General features: G+C 43.8%; 1 protein-coding gene across 9 annotated transcripts in view; it reads right to left on the reverse strand.

Moving 5' to 3' along the window:
* Nucleotides 1–25,155, reverse strand: part of LOC3292140 (hemicentin-1) — a 160,396-nt gene that overhangs the window by 97,500 nt on the left and 37,741 nt on the right. The window lies entirely within an intron of this gene.

The following is a 25,155-nucleotide window of genomic DNA, read 5'->3' on the forward strand; positions in this document are numbered from 1 at the left end:
TGCTGTTCGATTTGATGACCGTAACCGTTACGCGTTAAATGAGTGTGAAAGATTGAATGTTTATTGAGAAGCAGCCCGACTCATTCGATATAAAATGAAACATTAATCCCGAGCACATTCGTCCTGATTGAATCGAAATTAATAAGCGCAATCAAATAAAATCATTAAGAATGCAATGTACGAATGCAATGATGCTTGCAAACAGAGGCGGAAAATGCAACACTACAAAAAGAATGCCAGCATGGAACGAAATGGAGAGTACACAGTGTGTGTTTCCCCCTGCTGGTACCATAATATTTCACCAAACATACAAACTGGCGGTGAAAATAAAAAAAAAGAGGAAACGGGATACAAAAAATAAATAAATCCAAAACCACAACCGTCCACGCGCTTAATGGGCGCTTTTGTGTGGCGCAACAAATTGTCTGAAGATAATAAATAAAATAAATAGCAATAGTTTATCCGTTTCATCGTCCGCTCTTCGTCGTAGGTGGCAAAGCTCGGATCGCGCGGTAAAGCTGTGCAGTTATTAAAATTAAGCACAAATCGTTAATCATGGTGAAGTTGCGCATCCATGTCGGTCGGTTCCGCGCAAAAGGGGTGTTTCTGGGTGCGCGAGGCAGTGAGGTAGTAAAAACAGGACGCAAACCCGACCGTAGGAGACGCGGAGATTTAGCGCCCGGAAAGGGAGAGGAGCCCCGGGGAGCAGATTAAAAAGTGGTTGTAGAGTAAAGTGAGGAGGAATTAAAAAAAGAAACGCACATCCAACAAACGGTTTAGCAACGGCACGAACTGTGCACGCCTGGGGAATCGTGACAACGCGCCGATGTGTCGCCAGGAAGCAGCACAACGAAACACGTTGACGCAACAGGCGCTGATAGAGCCGGTGAAGGGTTAAAGGAATGCGCGGCTCGAGGGCTGCGAAGGGATGAAATAATAATTGAAAAACTGCGGACGAACACAACAGCAAGGGGGAAAAACGAGAGCAACACTAAAGAAAGTCCAGATGTCTCCGAGGTTATGGCCCCGGGGTGGTAAACTTTGCAGCTTTAATCCAGTTTCGCCGTCGTGGCCAAAGCATGAGACATTGTTTGAGCTTTTGAGCTCTCGGGCGGTTCACTTCCTTTGCCGTAGTGTGTCTCAGCTTATGTGGTTTTTATCCATTACTTCGTAAGATGGTATCGCTTCTTGCAGCAGCAGCAGCAGCAGCAGCAGCACACATGCTCTCTTTGCGTGTGTTTCTTTTCTCGGTCGACGATAAACATTTTGCCGCGGTTGAGCTCTCGATCTCGAGTCCAAGTAGGGTATCCGGTAAATGAAACAATATGTTTCCAGTGAACACCGTGGACAAAGGGAACGTTTTTTTCCCGCCATGCGAATACAGCTTTTCTGCCATGACTTTGCCGGGCCCTTTAAACTGACCAACGGCAGATATCATCCGATACCAATACTGGACCCGTACGAAGCATGGTGGAGTCCAGTATTGCGCGCTGGGCAACGTTGGCAACTGTTGTCAGAAAAGTTTATGATATGCCTTTTTTCCACAGGTCGGGGCAGTTGATATTGAAATAAAGCCGCTGCAGCCCGTTTACAGCAAAAAAGCAGAACAAACGATGAACGACTTTTCGCATGATTCGTGTGTTGCAAGGAGGGGTTATGGTTTCCGTTGGTCTTGTCCACGGTCTGCCTACCGTCGCTTCATTTGGAGTTGCTTGTTAGTGTGTAGCTGGTATCGTTGGTAAATTGTCATAAATAAAATTGTACACGCTTTTGCATGGGCATAGCAAAGTTGATTAAGCAAGAGAAAGATGGGATCACGACAAGGTGATCGTGGACAATCAAGCAATTGTGTGCAAAAAGGGAATATACAAAAATATATCAACTGTCAACTGTTTCCACCCGGGTTGCCCGGTTTTTTTTAGATTCTTCCGTGTGTTCGGGTTTCGAAAGGAATACAACGATACAAGATTACAACGTTTCCATTTTTGCGATCGAAGTACGGATGTTGTACGGTGCTACAATTCATCCGTTGTTTGCTTGTAGTAGTAGTGTTTATTTTATCGAGAGAATTAATTAATTGTGTGGTAAAAGAAATTGAAATACTTGAAATTAAATACTGTATTCTTGTTCTATCTTGTACTCACACGGCCGACAAATACACGCTGTTCGACAAGTAGGCAGATACAATGTGATGCGGAAATACATTTTCAATTTGTTCTGCCAGCTTACTACAAGTGTACTGATAAATTTGGAATGTTTCTTTTGCATACTTTATCTAGCAATGCAGCTACCACATTGAACTAAATGAATCAAATTTATTATGTTAGTTTGCATACAGCTCAGGGGCAAGACAGGGTTGATAACTCCAAACTAAAAGGGTATGAATGAATCATTCTTATGGTACATGATTTGAGAATGATTTACAAATTCATTTAGCGTTCCATTGTTATAAACTAATCTACAGCCTTTTCAATGCAGCTAACAAGAATAGAAATTGCAAACGAAAAGAATACTTTGCCATCGGGGTTGCGTCTCGGTTCGAGAATCTTCATCAAGATTACGCTTCAATTGTGCGTTTGGTGCAAACGCTCTACTTTACTCTTTTGCTACTCGTCACAGACAGAGCTCAATCGTTTGCCACAGATCCGGTTGCGATGCGATGGGCATGATAAGTCAATTTACCAAACGGCCTCTAGTTTTCTTTTGCAGCATGGGCAAACAAACAAAAACCCCTTCGAAAGGACAAAAACTATCTTTGTCGCTGCTCGACGCTCTGAGAGATGAAAGATAGCAGTATGATAGTGGAATCTAATTCGAGTAGTGCGAGTCGAATACACAAAAGTACAAGAAAAGCAGCAAAACTACTGAACGTGGTAGTTCATCTGATTTCGTTTCATTTTGTCACTGTGCGAGTGTGAGTATTGAGTACCAGAAATGTTGTTTCATGTTTTTACGTGGCCACACACCAGGACACACAAGGCCGTTTTTTCTGCACAAATCACAACTATTATAGCCCTTGCCGGAAGTTTGTACTGTCCTTGTTCCCTGGTGCAGCACACGCATCTACCTACCCGGGAATGGGTTATTTTTTCCTCGTACGATGTAGCAGGCCGACCAAAACCGACCGCATTTCGATAGCCAACCGAGACCACAGTGACCAAGTTTTCCCATCGAGCAGGACACCGTGCTTACGTGCGTTTCGGCAGGAATGTCATTGATTAGATTTAGGTTTTCAGCAACCCCGCAATATCAGCAGCCCGAGCAGAAGGATTCAATGTCAAGTCGTCGGGTTTTTGGGGGAAAATCGGGAAACTCGAAAGCCAATTTTTCGATCTAATCCGCCGGGTCGGGCGAGTAGTTACGTCGGAAGAACGACGAGAAAGGCGATGGAACGGGTGAACCTTGTTTCAACTCGGCCCGGAGTGATAGCGAACAAGCCAGTACGTTTGATGGATAATACACTAAATGGATTCGAAAAGAAATTATAAACTTTTCCAGCGCAATAGGATTCGAGATTTTCGGCACCGATTCGAAGCCCTCCATGGCAGATCGATTGATCCCGAAGCTTTTTCCGCTAGCAGCGATGAAAATGAGATTTATATCGAAACTTTCTTTCGCTCCCGCAAAATCGATCAAAAGTTTCCGTGGCCTTAGCAATTGGGTAGAAATTGAAATTCGGCCCTGCGTCGTGCACGTTGCTTTTGTTGTCCGCTCGGGCTAGTGCCAATGGGCAAAACCGGGAGTTAGCTCGGCTCAGCGGCACTCATTTATATTCGAAGTTTGGTAAGACTTTGGGTCACCGCTGGTGTGGGCTATGTTGCGTCTTGACAGTGCTGGTGAAGATTGGTAGCAAAGATGGTAGGAAAATTGAAAATACGAAAGCACTTACGCCTCCAGGTGTATGACTTCTGCTATTAGCGCTGTGTAGGGTCAGGCACGCGGGTGAAACGTAACACCTGCCCGAGCTTTCGGTCAAAGGATACGCCCTACTTCTGTCATCGTTTTACACACATTCGCCAGCACGACACGAGTCCAATTGTTTTGACAGTTTGACTTGTAAGACGCTGTCAGAAGCAGTGAACCGTTACAAACACCTAAGTACCTGCGCATAGAAGCCGGCCTTCCCCATTTGAGGTGGGTTCGGTTTGGCGGGGGACGCCCTGTTGGCGTTTGCCCGAAATTGCGAAGAGAATCCTTGCCCGAGAGTAAACACCCAATGGTAAAACACTCGCCTACCCAGAAATTGGAGTTAATTTGTCGCTTCAACAGATCTCAAAATGACACTTCTGCCGGAACAAGTACGGAGAAAGCTGTGAGCTGCGAAGGGAAAACACGCCTCGTCCTGCGGCGTTTGGTGCGGGAACGTTTGGAAAACCTTTTAGGAGAGCACCGTAACAAAAAGAAATCACACATAGCAGGTTAGACTCGGGGAACCGTAGGCAACGGATGGGAAAACAAAATGAACTTTAATTGGAGGTACTAAAAAAGGTCAAAGCATCATGTTGCTCCTGCACGGAGCACGCTTTACACCGGGCCAGAGTTTGAGGGTGGGCGTGAAGAATGCGATTTTTAATAAACGAATTTCTTTGTCATGAAAATCAGTACAAATGGGGATAGACCATTCATATTTAGGTGGGAAGAGCCATGCAACAAATGTTAAAGCGTAATCTGATCGCATCGGAAGGCATTCTTGTTATTCTTCAGAAGGGAAATAATCTAAACAAAAGGAAAATTCATTTGATGGAATTTGATGAATTCCTGTTACCGGTACAAATCTTACGTGCTTGCGCAGTCTTGTAAGGGTAGTTCTCGTCGAAACCGGGCAATAAATTGCAATGCAGGAAATGAAAGAACTACCAGCAAGAAGCACAAATATTGACACTGCTGTTGAATGTTGACCGAGTGGTGCCTTGCGCAGCAAACAGCGCAAACAGCGGCCATTTGGGCACAGCACGCTCAACTCGATTATAAGTTAATTGAAGAAAACACAAACAAATTTAGCCAGCCAAAGTTCGTCAAACGTCCTTACCAGTGTGCCGCCTGAACCCCATAAACGAGACCGACGCAGCCGAACGATTTCTTGAGGCCGATTTCGATTTCGCCCGAAGGAGTTGTGCTTTGTTCTGCAAGTTCGCACGGGCTACCTTTCTCCGGTCCCCAAATGGGCCAGAGAGAAGGCAACAGCATCTTGCGAAACTCAACGGATAGGCGGATTTTTCCTCCCAACAAACAACGATGGTTGAATCATGCGCCCAAAGTAAAGTCCTGGCCCCGGCAGGAAGTGACATGGAAAACTCTTTTCCCGGCCTCTCACTTTGACCTCTCTGGGGTCCTCGTAATCCGTATGGTTTTTCGATTTGTTTGACGATTCAAGATTCAGCGTAAATGCCAGAAAAAGGCAACACTCTCTCTCTCTCTCGCATGCAATGCTAAAGTTGAGCAAATGTAGACAGGGCCTTGCACATTGTGTGTAAGGAAAAGTCCGAAATGGAGGAGATGCGGAAGGTCGGAAAAGACTGGCGTGTCATAATCTCATTTTGTTTATCTAACTTTTTCCCTGAATCGATTCCAACAAACTTACTGTGCTTGCTTGCTATGGCACAATATAGCAGCGCGCTTTTTCGGGTTACTTTCTTGTGTATGGTAATGCTGACAAGTGATGGTATTGTGTGTGTAGGACGACGTAGGGCAAAAGAGAAAGAAAGGGAAAGAGTAAAAGAAGTTTTAAAACACTTTCTCGGTAAAGCAGATTGAATTCGTGTAACAGATTTGTAAGCGAAAATCATACAGTGGTGCGCCGATATAAGAGCAGCCGTCATACGTACGGTATTGTTTCGTTTCCGGCGAAACACTTTTTAAATGAAAAAGTTGCATATTGCATTGAATGTGCAATGCTAAATGATGCATAAGTAGCGTGTTTTTCGTGGAAGAAAGTTTTCCCTTCTTTTTCGGACTCCTGCAGCCCGCAACGGTGGTCTTGGGAGAGTGTTGGAAGATAATTTAATTAGTCTAGTTGCCTGCCAGGAGCGCAAGGGAGCAACTGGCTTAGAAACGGGTACAGCGTACAGGATTTGTACGCTGCACGCCACCGACATAATTCATGACGGTTCGTAATGCACAGGATGGTAATTTTCCAGGTTTTCGCCGCAGCTAAGCTGCTCATCCGTCGCACCCATCCGCCGCACCAGGGCCGCACCAACGCGAAGGCAAACATCAACAAGATCCGCGTATCCTTTCCGCTGTGCGACTGCACAGCGAGTGGAAGCGGTTGGCGGGCCCTGCGCAATTGAATTTAATTCAGTTTGGTATCACTTTTCCGCAATTTTTCATACTTACTGTTGGGACCCGGGCTGGGTCTTCTCCTACCCTCATCAAAAGTGGCCACTTTGGTCTGGTTTGGCGAACGGTAAGGATTGCGTGAGCCGGTTGCTTCCGTTGCTCCCCTTTTTCGGAAGCTGCTCTGCTCCCGGGCGTGCCGGGCGAACGAGGTGAGATGGTAATGAATAAAATATGCAGGCAAAATTAGACAAATGGGAACGAGCGGTACAAATTGCTCACGTTCACGCTTCCGCCTGGTTTCTCCCTTACTGCTGCGGTGGTGCAGCCGGCGGAAGTTAACTAGATTCTCGACAGGATCTCGTTTAGCACAACGATTGGCGCGGATGTGCGCGCGCGAGGTTTCGGTTTGCTGCCGGCGTGTTGGACGGCCAAGTGGCCCCACTACTTACGAGGTTTTCCCTGGTGGGTAGAGCTTTTTCCCACTTGGAAGAAAGTGTGCAACGTTTCGGGGCGTTGGAAAGAGCAGCAGCAGCAGCAGCAGCAGTGGGATAAACTACTGTTAAAAATATTATGATGCACTGCTCCCTGTGCTACACCGCCACCCAGCCGCCACGCGTTGATGCCAACGTGCTTAAACTGCAGAATTCCTGATTCAGCACGGTGCGGGAGCTTTCCGATTCAAATCACACAACTGCAGCAGCAGCAGCAAAGTGGCGCATCGCCTGGGAAGGTGCGCGCCCGGAGCAGCAGATTGTTTTTCTTGCGTTACATCCCCTCGGCAGCCAGTTGGAGTCGTTTCGCGAAAAGTACATTCATCGTGCGGGCCATTTTCCGGCAGTGCAGTGTAATCACGATCGTAAAACCCAAGCCAAAAAGTCGGTCGCGAGACGGGCAGAGAAAGGGGAGGAAAAGTTTGGATAAAGCCAGTGGCGTAACTAGCTGACATTTGGTTGAGCACTTAGAGAGGCGTTTGGAAGTAATTAGTGTGCGGGCAACAGTTGTTGTTTGCGAAGGTACTGAAACGCTCGAAAGAATATCATTGTAAGATGCTTTCTACCCGGTAATGAACAATGTAGGTGGTTAAAAGTTTGCGTTGCCAGCACTGTGCGATGGTGATTTTTTTGTAAGTGGTGAATTATTAGCTCAGTTTATTGGTGAAGTTTAAGAATATTCCACCAAGGATGATACGCAGTTGATTTCTTGCGTTGTACCTCAGCTGATGCAATAGAAAAATAAGCTGCCAAAAAAAAAGGAAATTCTTTGTTAGGAATCATCACCCCGCAAAAAAAAGATAAATCGTTTTCTATTCACTGATTTTTTCACACGTCGAAACTTTTGTTTTCCACTGCCAGATTTCAGTAACTAAAGTGGGGAATGCGAAACAAAATAATATCACACAAAAAAGAACACTGAAATCCCAGATATCGACATCATCAACCGTCAACAACTTTGCCCATCCCGATTCCAAGGATGCTCTGGCACGCTCGTACCAAATGAACAAAATCGACCAAGAAATGGAACACAATCGAAAAATCGATCATTGAAAAGATTGCTGAAAGTTTGCCCCGAAGGGATTTCCACCCTCACACGGTCGTTCGACCGTTCGGAAGTGTCAAAAGACGAAGAAAAAAGAAGAAATACGGTCAAATGACATTAGTTTATATCGCGATTATCAGCCTAACAGAGGTCTCTTCGGCACGAGGAGAGAAAGATTTGCAACCGCCTGGGAAATCATCATTCCACACTATTTCCCAATCCAACCGATTTTCCCACCTGTCACTATCTACCCTTGCGCGCGCGTTGAAAGCAATTCTCCGATTCGGAGTTCTCAGTTGGTTTTTTTGTGTGCTGTTCTTGCCAAGGCTGTGCCTAGTCCCTGTGACACGTGACTTGTCCTCAGGTCGTGCCGGAGAACGTGACAAGATTGGGTGAAAACTGCTGGGAATTTGCTTTCGAGATGCTGCCTATCGAAAGTTAGCTGAGTGTGTAAAATGTGTCACATTTGTGCCGGTTTGGCAGTAGTTCCCGAGCGCCACTGGCTGTGGCCTGTGGAATCTGGCACTGAAGAACTTTCTGCACGTCTTTCTGGAGTGTGTATAGCTCCCTGCGTGTGCGTGTGTGTGTGTGTGCCGACGAATCGGATGCGAAATTTAGTCTGATAGAACCAATCAGTAGTCGATTGGCATCGTTCCTGTCGACGTGTGAAATGGTTCGTGGCAACGGGGTGGTAAGGTGAACGGGCGCAAGGAATTAATTTTGTATGCAAATGAACAAAAATGCCCTTGCTGTTGTGCTGTTGTGGTGGCAGTCGATACAACAGTGAAGAGCTGTGTCAAATTGATTTGCAATGATGCTTGAAGATTGGAACAGAAAATTTTTAACAGCTGCTGTAGTAAAATGCAACCGCATTTATAAAGCGTAGACATGTTGATTGCTTGCAATTCTGCGCGTTAGAGTGTTCACCGGTGCTAATTTGTGCATTCCTGCACAGGAACAATCACGGTGCAACATGACAATGAGGATTCATCAAGCAAAGCAGTGCACAGCTCTGACAAATCTAGTTAATGAATATTACATACTGCTTGAGTCGTCGCAACAACGGAATGCTGAATGCGGCAATGCGTTTTCTGCAGGTGTTCACTGTGTTGGAATGCATGTCAACAAGGACCCTAGAGAATGTCAAACAGGTCCCATTATGATGCACATTCAAATAACGCGGCTACATTTCGTATGCCACACAAACACATACACACACGCGCACACTTATGCTCGAATGCACCACATCACTTCAAAGCGCAATGTGCGGCATCTGAGAAGGTACACATTTACTTAGATCGGAGCTTAAAAGTGTGTGTTGCTGTGGAGCACCGTAAGTACACCGTATTGAAGCATCCATCAGCCTCCTTCGTCCGTGATTATGGCAACATTCCACTGCAATCAATAAAGGGAAACAGCTTTTAAGCGCATGCAAAACCCGCTTGGCTGAGCTGCACTGCATTGATCGGATTACAGTCGCGCTCGATGAACATCCTGTCACAATTGAATTATGTCTCAGACGATGTTATATCTTGCTGCACGTTACAAATGAACCGATGAAATGTATTTTGAGCCTAAAACACGTGATGGAAGCGGCCAAGTGTTCATGACAACTTTTTTTGATGAAGAAGAATGTATTGCCCACGAGTTCCCATGCAGCTAAACAGCTTAAAGGGGAGCTAGCCATAGCAACCGTTTCCATTGTGCCATTTTCGGCAAACGCTTGGCTAACTGGTAATCTCACGATCTTGTGAAGAATTCGCAAATATTTATCCGGCCACGGCCTCCACCCGACGCTGGTGTCACAATCATTGGAACATCTCATTTAATCTAATCCACCCCCATTATGGTGTGCATGGGTGGAACGTGCGGCAAATGAAAGCGAATGCCAGGCCACTGCTCCCTAATTGCCCTCCCCCACCCGTTACATTACAGGGCTCGGTGGGTTTTGCAGCGTGAGAAGTTGTCCATCAACGTCTAGGGGTATAGGGGAGGAAGGGGGGTGGTGCCGTGGTGGAGTACATTTTTAAACCACCGAATGATAAGACGATAAACGCAGTCTCTCGCTGATGGTCGGGCCGGGGCAAAGAATGACATGGATTGTTGAGTGCGTTGTCGGACCAGTCGATTACTTAGCTCAAAGCTTATCGTTCCTACAAATCTCTACCTCCGACCATTCTGGATCTTTTATCGTCATCACCGCGGAACACTTTGAAATGGTTTCGCCGGCTGGCCTGTGGCACAGCGCGCACAGTGGATGACTAATTGCCTGCAGCAGTTTTCGGCCCGCGTGTAGTGAAGTTTTCGGCCAGCGTGTTCCGCACGTCGGCGTCGTTCACGTTTTTCGCTGCTTAATTGTGTGTTGTGTCTTTAATGTTGAGTGAATGTCTGGAAATGGCCTAAAAATCTGCTCCATTTCTGGCCCCAAATCCGCGTTTCTTCGTGTTTTACTTGCACGATTCTTCCTCGACTGTGGGGGGCTTTGTCTTGTTGGTTTGCCGTTACGTTTCCGACCGCTCGCCCATCGAGGGGACGAACGGCCTGACGATGATGGTGTCTTGGAAGAAAAGATGCCATCAAACTGTAGTCGATAATATAGTGTTGTGCATGGAGTGGGGTTGGAAAGAACAAGAAACAGGGGAAAATGTATGTATGTATACATTTCGCCCCGGCCAGGGATGATGGGGTGGAACGAGTTGTGAACGATCCAGCCCGACAACGTGCCATTGTTTTGACAACAGACGCTGCCCTATTGCCCATGAGAACCACGTGAAGCCGCCATTCGTCGCTGCCGTAACCATCAATAGAGATTAAAATCTTTGGAATCCTCGCCGGCCAGCGCTCTTGGTTCGGCTGGAATTATCCGAGAGCATTTCAAGTCCAATGGTGGCGCAATGCTTCACGAGCTGCATTCCGTCCGGAAGGGGCCCTCTACGACGAGGGACAAACTTTTGCCGATGACAATGTCGATGTGTACTACCCATTCTTTAGCCTTTCGCATGCGTTGGCCGTTTTTTTTTGTCGTCATTGTGGGCATTTGGGGCTAGCTCGTAGACATTGAAAAGAGGGAACGAGGAAAGATAAAAAGAAGGGGGAACTAATGATGGCGTACGCTGTTGATCAACTATTTTCAACCCTACCGTACAATTACCATCGCATCGCTATTTTTTTTCGAATCTCATTGCATTATGTCTGCGGAAGGAATTATTTATTTGGTGAGTCTTTCGCCTCAGAAAAGGGCAATCTGCTTGGATGTTGAATCAATGAGCGACTTCCTTCCCGTCAGGACGATGATAAATCGCCAAAGGAAGTGACTGAAAAAGAACACAGCTTCAGTTTAACGTACTCTTTGTAGCCATTCAGTCATCCCATCATCAACGGGCACGGGAATAATAGCACACGGAACAACACACAAGGAAAAAGCTAATACCTTACAGCACTGCAAGGACATGAAAAAATAATAATGAAAATTCAATTTACCGTCCCGTGCTGTAACAACGCGCTCACGAGCTTTCTTTACTTCTGTGAACCACCACCACCCTCTCACATGGTTCTAGCCAACCGCAGTGGCCACTGTGGCAATGTCCTCGCATGCGTGACGTGACAGAGACATTACTTTTCATTCGATTTTAATTTCTTCCAAAAATATTTACTTTTCCCGTTGGCAGTTGCTCGACCGACCGAGCGCGGGAGGGGTTTTTTTGTTCATTATTAATTTAGCCATTTGAAGAATAACTCCACTTTGCTTTTGCAGTCCCATTTTGTTCGGTCCTTCTGTCTTCTACTCTCGCTCTACGCTCTTCTTTCCACAGCTTTGGAAAATATGAAACTGTGTTGGTTTTTCCCCGGGTTTGTTGCCGCCATGAAGTGGTTTCTTTGCAGGCAGTTTTCATTCCGTCTTTCTGTGTTTTGCTTTTGCAAGGATCCTCTTGTAAGGGGTGCTGCTGTTTGCCCGGAAATCGGCATCTTGGAGGAATCTGGTGCGTATCTGTTGAAGCGAACATAACAAAAACTGATGACCGCAATGGATGGACCGCGGTGGGCAGGTATAGGTTGTGTGTGTGTGAGTGTGTACCGTTCTCTTGAATGTCCTAGAGGCGGTATTTATGATTGCGACTGTGATTAATTCAAAAACAGCAAAGAAAAACATTCGTTTTGAGGATATTGGTACGAATACGGGGAGTAGGGTGATGTTTTTTTGAACGATGGCTTAATTTCAAGTGGGGTTTATATTAAACAAACGGCCCCAGGGAGTGATCAATGCAATGTGGAATGTTAGAATGTTGAATAGTCAGTGGGAAGGGTGTATGAATGTTGATGTGATGCAAAAAAAACAATGTCTCTTGCGTTGTGTCTTTCTTTGATCAAGGTCCATTGATTTTAGGTAATTATTTCTTCCCAAGGAATAAAGATATGAAAATAGTTATGCTGTGAACATCGTATTTTTTCATTCTGTATATAAGTATTTAACATTTAATTAACAAAAAAGTACATTTTTTAGTATTAAAGTACGTTTTGTTTAATTATCACTTGCATAACTATGAGTTATTTTCAGGTAGTTTGGTTTTCATCACAAAATATAATTATTTCTATGTGTTTACTTTATGAGTTGAGTGGTGCTTTTTGACTTCCCACTCACTAGCCATTCATTCATTCATTCGCCAATCTGAGATTATTAAAGCGCTGATGAATGCAATCTGAAAAATAATTCAGAGTTAAAACATCTCTTCGACCACAAATATTCACACAATCGGTGTCGAAAATTGAATGCTATTGATGCGTTGATCAATTCAGCAAATGTACACAGAATCAAGCCATAAAAGCTCTGCAACGATCTATTGAAGCATTGTGAACGACTCGTTGGCCGAGTGTCCAAAGCCTGGTTGTGGATTGATGCATGCGTTGTTTCAAAAATGGATCATTTGCGAACGGGTGCACTCTTTTGTGTTATCATACTACTTGAACAGCTCAAAAACAAAGCCGATAAAACAGGAGGAGAGGTACTCATAGAAGTACATTGATGAAAACTCTTTTGAGTCTGAGACAACTCTTTTGTTTGAGAATGTTTGTTCATTTGGTGCGATTTATCATTGTTGATATTGTAGTACAGTTTCAGTGATATGATGTGTGTCTAAATATCTTTATCTATACATTTAACACAACTAAAATTATGCCAATAGTAAAATTATACCATTTCATTAAATTGAATTGTTATTCTACACTATAAACCTTGATAATGTATGATTTCCGTTGACAACAAATGCAAAGAAAGATAATGCCGCTCTCATGAAAGTATGGGAAACCTTCTCTTTCCCTTCACATGATGCAACTGTTTTGTTCGTAAGTTATGCGTGTGTTTAACATGTGAGCTTTCAAATCACAGCATTGTAAGCTTCATGAAAGAAAAAAGCGACCGCAATTTTTCTTATACCTGTTTGTGTGATAAAATGTACATCTGTCGTGCTGCGTGAGAAATGACTGCTCTAGAAACGAATGAAAGTAATAGCATACAGTATAATGGGGTTCACTTGCTGACATCCTTTAAAGATAGATGTGCGATACTGTGCAGAACAATGTTGCGGGTTGTAAGGTTTGCTCTCCCGACTGTGGGATGAAATAGTGGATAAAGTTGCACTTTCAAAAAGCTTTTGCCACGCAAAGTTTCTGCTCCGCATACTGTGTGTGTGTGCTCCGTTTCCATCACAATAATGATGTCGTTGAATATTTATCTTAAAATATCGATGCTTCCTACGCGAATGCAATACCATCCTGCGAAGCTTAGCTGTCGGGTGGTAAAATGCTTTCGATTGTGCCGAAAAACGGAAATTATTCATAGCAACGGTGCGGCTTGTTAGACATGCATTGGAAAATTGTCGACAATTCTGCAGGTCTTTCCGCATGCGCTCTATGCATTTCGTTGTTTCTTGTTGCAGTTTCCTTGTCGCAGCCGATACTCGACTCGATCTTATTGCACAAATCGATTGAAATGTTAGTGTTGCATCCTTAAACATTCCAGTTCAATACATCCATAGCATTGAAAAAGATAGTTAGATACAGCTAGAGCTTCATAAATATTAAACTCAAAACCGATAGTTCACAAATCCAATGCACATAAATGACATGGTATGGGTTTCTCATCAAATGACAAAACAACTTAAATGCTTTCAAAACTTTGAACAAGTATTAATCCCATCAGACCTTTCGTAATGGTTGTTATTTTGCCTGAAGTTATCACTTTGCTTAAAACACATACACACACACACACACATAAACTGAAGCTAAAAACAAGATCACAAAAAACGTTCCTAGAAATAGCAAACATATCATTTACCAGTTTGGCTTCTCGTATTTTGAATAACCAACAAAAGATCAGTCAGATAATTATCCATCCCACAAAACATACTGACCCTTGGAGACTAGGTTTTTACGTAGTCCGTTGGCTTTCCGAAGGTTCGCTAGCCTGCCTGTGAGAATAGGCGGGGTTAGACAGAACCGTTCTTCGTTTCCCAGCTCGTTAATAATTTCTATGCTTCCACTGTTTTCTCGATGGTGCCATCCGCCCATCCATCAGGGAATCAACTTTTGAAGTTACGGACGGCCGCACTTTTGAAGTCCAGCTCCATGCGATCAATTTGAAGATAATTATCAAAAACACACAGCACAACCCATATAATTTACCCCTTTAGGAGAGTTTGTGTTCGTGAAAGCTTTGACCACTTGATGGTTTTAGAACAGCTTCTAATGGGGTTTGCTAAAAAAAATATGACAGACTTAAGGGCAACACAGATTCCGGTCAGCAGAAGAACGGGAATGGGAAATACAAACCAGTGATTCCATTCCGCTTGCTCATTGATACGTTCGGCGACCGTATTCCCTAACTACTGCCGCATCCAAAGTGTAATACCAAAGTCAACCAAATGCCCTAGCTGCACTGTGAGTGATTTACATAATTCTCCAGTATTTCCTAAACACATAAAACAGAAACTAATTTTCGCACCATTTCCGGAACATGCAGTGCTGGGAAGGATTGTCCCAACTCGTCGGTTGTCACAGAGTGGAAGGAGGGCGGTTTGTTTGTTTGTTTCCCAGTACCACGGGTTCACGCAGCGAGCACAGAAGAAGAAACACGCGAAAGACAAAAAACACATCACTGAACCTCCAGAGGAGCAGATAGCTCTGGTCCAAAACGCAACCTTCCTGCAGCGGAAAGACCATTAATTACGGTAAACATGATAATTTATGGAACGAGAGCTGGAGCTTCTAAGAACGTCCCAGTTGCTGAGGGCGCTGAGCCGACCACCACGTGAGCGTTCGGGGTGAAGCGTTGTTCTAATCTGACCGACCACGGTGAGCCGTAAGCGCCATCTATCAGGTGAGCTCGGTGCCGCGATATTTGTACAGTGAGCACGGGAAGCTCGGGAAGCAGACAGGTTCTGAAAATTTGATCTTAATATTTTCATGTCTTATCTTCCCTTTTCCTTTGCCAGAGTTGATTGTTTCGATTGGTCGATTGGAGAAGTTACCTGTTGTTCTATTCTAATCAGCCGCACACAGGAAGGAGAATCAATTTTGTTTCCGCAGCTGCAGACAAGCAGACCAGTGATCATTTTCTAAAATTACATTTCAAAAATGAGTTCTGTTTATTTGGGTGGTAGGAAAATCCCCTATAGTAAGCTCACGGTTACAATATACCGAGCGAAAAGCGGTCAATGATCGGTTTCTGTGGGTGGTTGTGTGAGGTGAGTATCTTTTCCACTTTTTTCGTTTCGTATTTTTTGGGCACACAGTTTGGGCAAACCTTCCCGCCAAAACAACATAATAAGCGTAAATGAGAACAAGAACCCAAACGAGCGCTGCCCATAAAACCGCGGCGGACCCTTGGGTAGAAGCGCCAGCCAGCGATTATGAGGCTGCATGCAAGCAAGCAAACTGCTCCGGGCCTCTAGAGACTCTGGATTGCCGAAAAAAACCCATTCCGGGTTCGGGAAAAGCTTTCGAGCGGAAGGGAGCACAGAAGCGAAACAATCGAAAGCAACAGCGTCTATACTAATTTCCATTATGATGATTATTTTGATTACAATATAATGGCACATCAGAATTTAATATTATTTTTTTTACATATTCCATCCCAACCCCCTGCGCCGAACTCTTTCCGGGTTGTTTGACCAAAAGGAAAGAAGCTTGTGCTTTGGGGCCCGCGATTTGCCGTTCCACTGCAGTTTACGAGGGTGGGAACTATGTGGCCCTCTTTTCTTGGCTTTTGGATGGATTGAAGGGTGAGAAGGGGGAGGGGGAGTGGGACGTGAGCTTTCCGCGGGCTGTAGTGCGCTGGGAATTGAACTGCCGTGCGCCTAGCCGGGGAAGCTACTAGGAACGGGCGCGTAACAATGGACCGTCAGCTACAATTTGTCGGAAATGGAAACGTCGGTGTGAACGGGGATAGTGGAATGAAATCTTTGGATCTGTGGAGGTGGTTTAAATTTGTGGATGCATTTCGCTATCCGATAGAATGGGTTTATTCGATGGTAAATTAGTCGGCGGCAGGTTCATTGCCCGCGACTCGGGGCGCGACGTTAGAGTTTCCTCACTAATTATGATGATTGATTGTGAGGTCTGATTTCGCGCATCGTTTACAAGTGTCGTTGGTTGTGTTTTACATGCGAAGGAAAAGTGAAAGGATCGGCGAAGAGTTTAATAGCAAGTGAGTGTTGGAATGGATGTCGAAAAAATGAGTGTTGTAATGAAGGGTTGTATAACAAAAAAGTCTTGAGAGAAGAGTATGTTCAATGGAAGCAAACAGCTTTAAAAGATAAGTTGTATTTCCCTTCAACTTTTTTTACCTTCTGTTCAACAATTCTCTTAACATCTCTATTGAAAAGATTGGCCACAATTATTGAACGTGTAAATCACGTGTAAATGTTAGAGGGCAGTAGGGAAATTGCAGCAGGCCAATATCAGGGTAAGATACCGAGAGCTGACCAAGGTCAGGTAATCGCTTACCTTACCGGATGCGCTTAAGAGGTCTTCCCCATCGCAGGCAAAACCCCTCCACAAAGAACATCACCACACGGCTTTAGGGTATTTCCCATCACGTTCTCCCCAGGATTTGTTGAAGTATGCAAATCTGTTTACCAAAGCAGAAGCAGAAGAACACAAAACTTGTGGTCGAATAGAGCCTCGCACGCCACAACGATCTAGACCTAGACGCACTGTATGTATTCTTTTTTGTTACCTTTGCATCGAATCTTAGTCACGTACGTGTGCGCGCGGCGAGTGCGTGTGTAAGCGAGAGTGCGAATGAGCGCAAGATAAATTACATTCAAAATAAGGAACTAACACAAACATTAAACCCAATCAATCACTTCGTCTCTCGGCTTTTGGCCCACCGTTGGGTGGTGTGCCGAGGGAGGGAGGGAGGGAGGAAAGTGATTCGAGCAATCTTCCACTTTGCGCTTCAGACAACGTGCCCGTTCTTGAGGCGTTCAGGACAACCAGGCAGGCCCGTAAGAAAGTAAGAAAAATCCTCGATAAAAAGGGATTGATTGAGAGCAACATAGAAAGCAAGGGCTAGAGGAGAAAAATAAACTCGCTGCACAAAGCGGCACACAGACAGCCCAGAACACAAACACACTCGGGCGCGAGCGCGCGCGACTTAGAAGAGAGTGCAGTGGATGGGAAAAAGGAAAAGGAAAGGCAATTTACTTGACCGAGAGCCGTTGCTGAGGTTCCGGGCGAAGCAAATTCGCTGCGGCTGAAAGGTTCTAATGTGGATGTGCGGATGATAGGCAACGCATCGATGGTGAGTGATGAAGTTCCAGGGCCTGTATGCTCGTGAATGGCTGGTACACCATCGGACACGGGTTCAGGTGTTGATCAAGTATATTTATCTTTAATTTTCACCTCTCTTTTCCACCGCTCCTTCCCTTCTTAACGCCTACCTTAAGTTGGCCCTGAAACACGTTCGATCCTTATGCAGGCTAAAGAGCACGCAGGACGACGCATCGTCGGATGGATGGATAATGAAAATTACTTTTAAACACCTTCCCATTATCGGTGCTCTTCCCATGTTCGCGTTTCCGTTCCGTGGTAGCGTTGGCCCGCTCGTTTTGATCGGGATGAGTTCTTGTTTCATTTCCTCTCACCTTCCACAGCCCCCCGGGTCGGTGGTTGGGCCTTCAGATGACCAGAAAGGCACGTCCGTTGGTTTGTTTTCTTTCAAAGTTAATTTTGATATGAAAGTAAAAACCAATATGTGCATCACGTTTTGGTTTCCGGCGACCGACCAACGCGGGATGGCTGGCGAAGTGGGGGTGAGGAGCGGTCGTTCATGACCAGATTGAAATTGGGATCGCGGTCAGGATCAAAGGTTAGAAAACGGAGGTACAGAGCCGGGTGGGTTTTTTTGCTGTTGCTGTTGTTGTTGCCGAGCAAGTCGTGTTTTACCCTTGCTAACTCCACATGCCTGCTCTCGTGATGGGTCTCTCAAAAAGCTTGAAAAAAAAGAACCAATCGTTCTTGGGCTACGAATTAGCTTGATTGCAAGAAATGGCAGCGGATGCGAACTGTCCGTTTGCAAAATGAAACCATTGGCCAGCAGTGTAGTATGAACCGATTTGGGGTAATTTGAGGTTGACTTAAAATAACCACAATTGCTATGGTGTCGGTTTAGTGAAATCATCCCTTTACACTCTCCGGAGTCCGCGGGCACGCTAGCCAGTGTCAGCGCTTTTTGGCTCAATTTAGTAGACTTGCAAGATAACTGCATGAAAGAACAATTTGCTTGTGAAAAGTACATTCTAAATGGCAATAAAAATGTAATTACGGTGTGCAGTATCTTTCACGTTGTTCGGCAAAGCGTAACGCCTTCGTCCCGCTTTCTTCCGACCCGTGGACGTTGCAAACAGTTTTGCACGTTTTTGCAATGGCTGTGGCTAAGCAGAAACATTAGCTTAGTAAAAAAAAAAACATTGAAAAAAGAAACAACCAAGAAGACAAAGCGAAACCTTTAATCCACCCAATGGAAAGGTTATAAATTGTGTGAGTGTGCTTTTTTTCGTTATAGTAGTGCAGAATTCGGCCTGGCATGGTTCCTGTGCTTCCTAGGCGAATGGTTCTTGGCTCGAGTTACGAGGATCGGAAATGAGATTTTCAAACCCGGCACTCGATGCCGAACCGGCGTCCTCGTTTAATGTGATCGCATTTTCTTCGGGGCAGGAGAATGGATGGTTTAGAATGTCTCTCTAATTAATGATCCGCGAAGTCATGGTGCAGTTCGCTGAAACTGGGCGATGTGTTTGTTACCATCATGGGCGAGTAAAAGAACGCCCGTTCTTGGTTTCGGAAAAACAATTTAATTGAGGAGGTGATAATGATAAGCAGCTCTTTCAGTATGAAGCAATTTCGATTAAACATGATCTCGATTCATTGTTTAAACATTAAAATACAACATTTAATTATGGCAAAACGTGCACAAAAACGTGCCACCACAATAGAAACAATTATTTATGTCTGAACGATGGTGACGAAATAGTTGATTGTATATTCGGTGTGAATCCCACATCATCGTTAAAAAAACGTCACCAGGTTGTCTGCAGGCACGCCACCCCAAATGGTTTATGTGTCGCATAAAGAGTGCTTGATAAATGCGTATCTCACAGTGGCAATCCTCCGCAAAACCGGGAACCCACCGAACCTGCGTAACCGTGGCCGTGGCAAGAGACAATATAGTTATTTATTTTCGTTTTCAATATGAAGAAACTGGGAGGCAATGCAAACGTGGGTCCATTTAATGTCCATGGCGATATAACTTCACACATTTGATCGTACCTTTTGCCAGCGCACCCGGAGTGTGTTGTTTGTCCGTGCGGTGGGACAGCTCTGTGTGTGTGAGAAGGCGTTTGATGATTATGTTGCTTTTAAGAGCATTGCCTTCTTCGAATTTTATGAGTCAATAAGCGTAAAGTAAGGTGACATTTATGCTATCGAGATGGTATTATCTATGATGTTGTCCTTTTCAATTCTTCGTGCATTCGTGTGCTGGAACGCAATTCGGCGGTGGGGATAACGTTGCCTTCTTCGTGTGCTGCCGCTCAAATCGAATTCACGCGGGCATGATGTAAAACGGGACTCATTCGCTCTATTTTCCCACCATCGCAACAAAGAGCATAGGAACCATTTTAAAACGATTGTTATTAGCGAATGTCGTGTGGGCGTTTCGATCAGATTGTCTCTGATGTCACTCAGGCGGCAACATGTAGCACTTCACGTGTATCATTTCCATCATGAGCGCAGCAAATATGGTCACATAAAAAAGGCAGGGAGCCTGTAATAAATTGTGATGTGATATAAGTGCTTCTTCATTCACTTCTTCTCTAGGAGAGGTGGATTAAATTGGTGTTTTAACATGTTGCCCGAGATTGAGAGCTGAGCGAATCAACACTGCATTTTCGGCCGAAAAGTTTGAATTGTCTTGAGTTATGATGAATAAACATTTTCAAATCGCAAACAATATTGATGATGTATAATAGGAATGCGGTGTTGTACTTCAACAACCGTAAGATTTGATAAGACTTGGGATTACTACGTTTTGGCTAGTACGGCAATTAATATTATCCCTGTTAAAAACATGATCATGACGAAATAGTAACTGATTGTTACGATAAAAACTTTCAACAAATTCTATCACACCATACTTGATGAAATCACACGAAACGCTAATTGAATTAGACAGTCCTTGTTCGTGTTACAATTAAACGATCCTGGATGGGAAAACAAACAGAAAGAGAGATACCTCCGGCAGTCGCTGGGTGAGATGGTCGTCCTTTAGAACGAAAGAACAACGATATAAAAAAAAGATTTTTTTTGTGCACTCGCCAGAATGGTGTTTTTGCTTGAACTGACTAAAACATTAGCATTGACCTGGTTTGGTAGCATCATTTTGAATTTTTAATTAATTTCGCTTTTGGGCAGCAATGACTTTTTTTATTCTACTCAGGTTTAGATCGTAATTGGGTTACCGCATGTTTTACCCTTTCCTAGATTCTCCTAGCATATCTTAGCAGCATCGGAAAAGCTTCCGTACTGATCCGTTTCTAGCGTATTCAGTGTTTTTTTTGTCATTGGGCAGGAAAAGAGAGATGGAGTTGGAACATGAATAGAATCTAAGCTGGGTGATCCTACAAAGATGGGTGAGGCATTATCCAAGGGAAACATTAGCATAATATGCAAATGATTGCAATGCTTGCTTACACTTTCGTGCGCGCTGGTGTTAAAATTGATCGTTTTTCTATTCCCGTCATACGTGGTTCTCAATCGATTTTTATGCTGATTTTTATGTGTCGTTTAACATCGCTGTGACTCAAATCTTACATGATTCGTTTCTTTTGAAGTGAAGCGAGATTGTTAATAGAAAATATTGGATTATTTAAATTTCAAAGAAAAAGGTATTATTTTAACAATTTGTAAATATTTATAAATTCTTGTAATCACAATTATTCCTATAAACTTTTCAAGAAAGGACAAACTGTCTTTGGACCATATGGTAGTTATTGGTCTCAACATTTTTTACCATAATAAATGACAGTAAAACAAGAAAAAAAGGTTGTTTGCGAACGTGAAACATTAAGGCTTCATCTGCCTTACTAGAGGAGGTTAGAGCGTCAAAAGCATTGCTCCTCAACAGCCAGCATTGTTTCAAACGCTTTGTGAGAAAAAGGTCTGTGCACAAAGTCATTGTTAGAATGGAAAGGTTAGTTCTTGTATTTACCTTTTGCTAGCGATAAGCCTTTGCTGGAGGTCTTGGCTTAATCTTGTTTATGTGGATTGTGTGAATTTATCGCATTATAAGGGTGTAGAGGCAGGTTAAACTAGCAAAGACGCTTCGAACAAGACGAATGCAAACTGGCCATTTTAAGGCCCTCTTAAGTCGTTTACACAAAAGCGTCAAAGCAATGAAATATTAAATGGTTTATCTGGGATTAGCTTGTTCAATGTATGAATACATGGGAACAATCTGTGCTAAGCTTATATTTTTGTGCTGATGTATTGGCATAGAAAAGCAATGTTACAATGCTTGCGTGAATGCAGCAATATCTTGAACCAATCAATATGAAATCGGTAATTATTCTTGTCGTATTTTTCTCTTCCACTTGGACTAGTTTTTACTTAAGCACAATCAAGTGCTTGTGGTTTAAATCACGTATGTAGACCGAGAATAATAATAATGGTGGTAGCGATTATTTTCCTCTATCAATATATGATCATTGCTGCAAAATAACAGAATCGTTGCGGAAAAAATATTGTCAAATGACGTGCTAGTGTATCTTGCGTTCGCAATCGTGCCTCGCGTATAGTTTTCTTTATTATTAAGAACCAAAAGAAGAAGTAACAGCTAAAGCAGAATTATGGAACGGAGTGTTCCTTATCAGAGTACATTTGAATGAAACTAAATCCGTGCAAGATTGCATGTGCATTATGGTGATGACGCTCGGACTGAGAATAAAAAATGCATGACATGACCGTATCGCTCTCAAAACGTTGTCCTTATATCTACAACGGTCTTCGCTATTAAATTCTGTTATAGTATATAGTTCGATGTGCGTTTTTAAAGTTAAAGAAAACGAACTGTGCCAAGTACCTTCTGCGCTGCATTACTAAATGTACAAAACTGACAGTTTCTGTTAATATTTCATGACTATCAAAAGGTAATTTCTTCATGATTAGGAAAAAGGTGGCAGATAATAATCAAAAATTGCAGCGCATGGCTAGTAGTTCCCTTGTTTTGACCAATTTAACAGTTGTGTTAGAAACAAAACACATTATTGTACTTCCCCATAGAATGCAAAGCAGGATTTTAGAACACACCTGAAAAGAAAAAGAAAAATAATCATTACTACACAGTGTTGCAAACAGGTTTAAATTGTTTAGAATTGTGAAGAAAACACAATTACAAAAAAAAGTTATTAAATGAACAGTTTTATCAGAATCACGCCGCTGCCGCTGAAAAATCAATTTGCCCAACCGATTATGTGACGTTAAAAAAAATCAGAGCAAACCTCAAATTGGAGCAAACATGGATTGGGTCAAAATGGAATAAAATCGATCAACTTTGAATAAAATGACACCATTGCTACAAAATCAACCGAAACGATCCCGTTTTTCTATACATTTTTGGCCTGCTCCTATGACAACTAAACGAAACAAAAAAGAAGAGAAGGTCCTATTGGCACAGTGACTGCGGTATGTCAGCTGTCCGAGCACTTTTTTGGCCTAGTGACATGGCCTTTTTGTAGGCAGTAGGTGAAAAAAAACGTAAATAAATAGCAGTGGAGCCCAAACGAGAGTAATGAAACTGGAAGTCATCCGCGACCGAGAGGAAGGTACCCGGACGAAAACCGCACGTAGTAGCTCTTAAAAACCATGAAAAAGCAATCAACTGCTCGATTGCTCGGAAAACTGTTGTCAGGTGAGGATGGAAACATAAACGCTCCTGCTCTTGCTCTTGGAATTTGTTGTTTTATCAGTCATAATAACACGGTAGGGGTTTCATTGAAACTGGAAAATTACTGTCCTAAAATATGAATAATGGTTGATGTAACAGACAAGTTTTATTTTCTTTAAATATAAATATCGTTATATTACAAACATAATTGGCATGTAGATATCATTAAAAGACAATAGAGAATTGTTTTACGCTTGCCGTTAATTTCGTTATTGTCGAGTTTTGGGCTGTAAACAGCGATGAAATATTCCTCGCAGCTTGATTTTAAATTATTTAATGACATTGAATAAAGCAACCAAAACAACCAAATCATACTGTAGGGAAGTGAAGGTAGGAAGCGAAAAGGGCATCGCCCCAACATAATGTTCAGCTGAGCTGCAGAACATTCCTTGCTAAATAACTTTCCAAAAGAACGATCACAGGACCCTCGACATTCCAATGAATTGGTTATTTTAGCTATCTCGGCATTCTCTCCTGTCCCGCCGCCGTTCCGGCTTGTCAGCCGAGAATTTGGAGCCCATGCCAATTTGTGTTCTTCCTTCCGGGGATTTTCTTCCTCATATAATAATCTACACACACACACCAACAAAGGGCACGGGCATACTTTGTCTCCTTCGTTCACCCTACGCTCCATCGATTCGGTCCTCTTTCTCTCTACAGCAAATTTTTCTTTGTAAATAGTAATCCTTGTCACAAAATGAACATCACCACCAACACGCTGGCAAGCCAGATTATGGGCCACAATGCTATGGATGCCATAGTTGGATCAAGTGGTTTTGTTTGGTTCGTATCCTTTAACGACAGAGGCTGGCCCGGAGATAACGGAATTTTCACACCCGGCGTACAATTTATGATGCAGCGTGGAGCGAAGGGACTGTGCTTCTTGATATGCGATGTATATTTTAAAGGAAGGTAATAAATGGTTACATAAAGAGTACGAGCGTTCTATCGCTTTGTCATTAAGTAAGGCTAAACCCCTTACTCCACGGTGTAAACGAAAGCTCATGGAGCATGTAACAGGAAATCGAAGCAGTTGAATATGTCATTTGGAAATTCCGCTGGTACAGTTCAACGTTGGTGCCGACGATCATCAGCTGTTAAAAGCGAAGGCATCTCCAGCCGACTAGTTCCGATCATTTGAGAAAGGAAATGCTACGGAACAAAATTACGGCACTCTCACGGCCCATTGAGGGCGACATTTCGTTGGATGGATGGATTAATGCTTGACAAAAAAAAGAGAGAATCAGCCTCCATCACACGGACCGATCTGATGTTGTTCCAGTTTTCCAGTTGCCTCACGCGAGCAGATTTGACCTTTTGCCGGTGTCCCACGTTCTGTGTCGTTACGCTTCGTCTAACGACCCCCTCCCCTTAATTCCCTCATCCCCCTCTCCCCTTAACAGAGCATCAACCCAACGAGGATGCAGGAGGGTAAGGTGAGCATTTTTCTCCCCCAAACCCTGCCTCTGTTTGGTTGCGTTTCCGAATTCTAGCGCAATCTTCCGGCCCAACCACGGTTGGCGCCCTGATCGTAAACGAACCTTGGCATTGACAAACATTCGTCTGTGGCAAACGGTGTAAGAAAGCAGTGAAGCAGCAATAGCAGCCCACCCTGCGCTCGGAATCAGTAAACATGAATAATTCAACCGTTGGCGAACGACAGCAACAACACACCAACAACAACAACAGCAACAAGCACACATACGTTCAGCGTGAGGCATGTGGAGAGAACAGGCGTCAGAAAAAGGCGTCCTTACAAATGCTTCACCTGTGCAGCCCGCGAATGTGGGCACGGTTTGGCAAAACTGACCAGAGCACCGAAAAAGCTCTGCTCCTTCGTA

Source organism: Anopheles gambiae, chromosome 3 (genome assembly GCF_943734735.2).
Source record: "Anopheles gambiae chromosome 3, idAnoGambNW_F1_1, whole genome shotgun sequence".
NCBI lineage: Eukaryota > Metazoa > Arthropoda > Insecta > Diptera > Culicidae > Anopheles > Anopheles gambiae.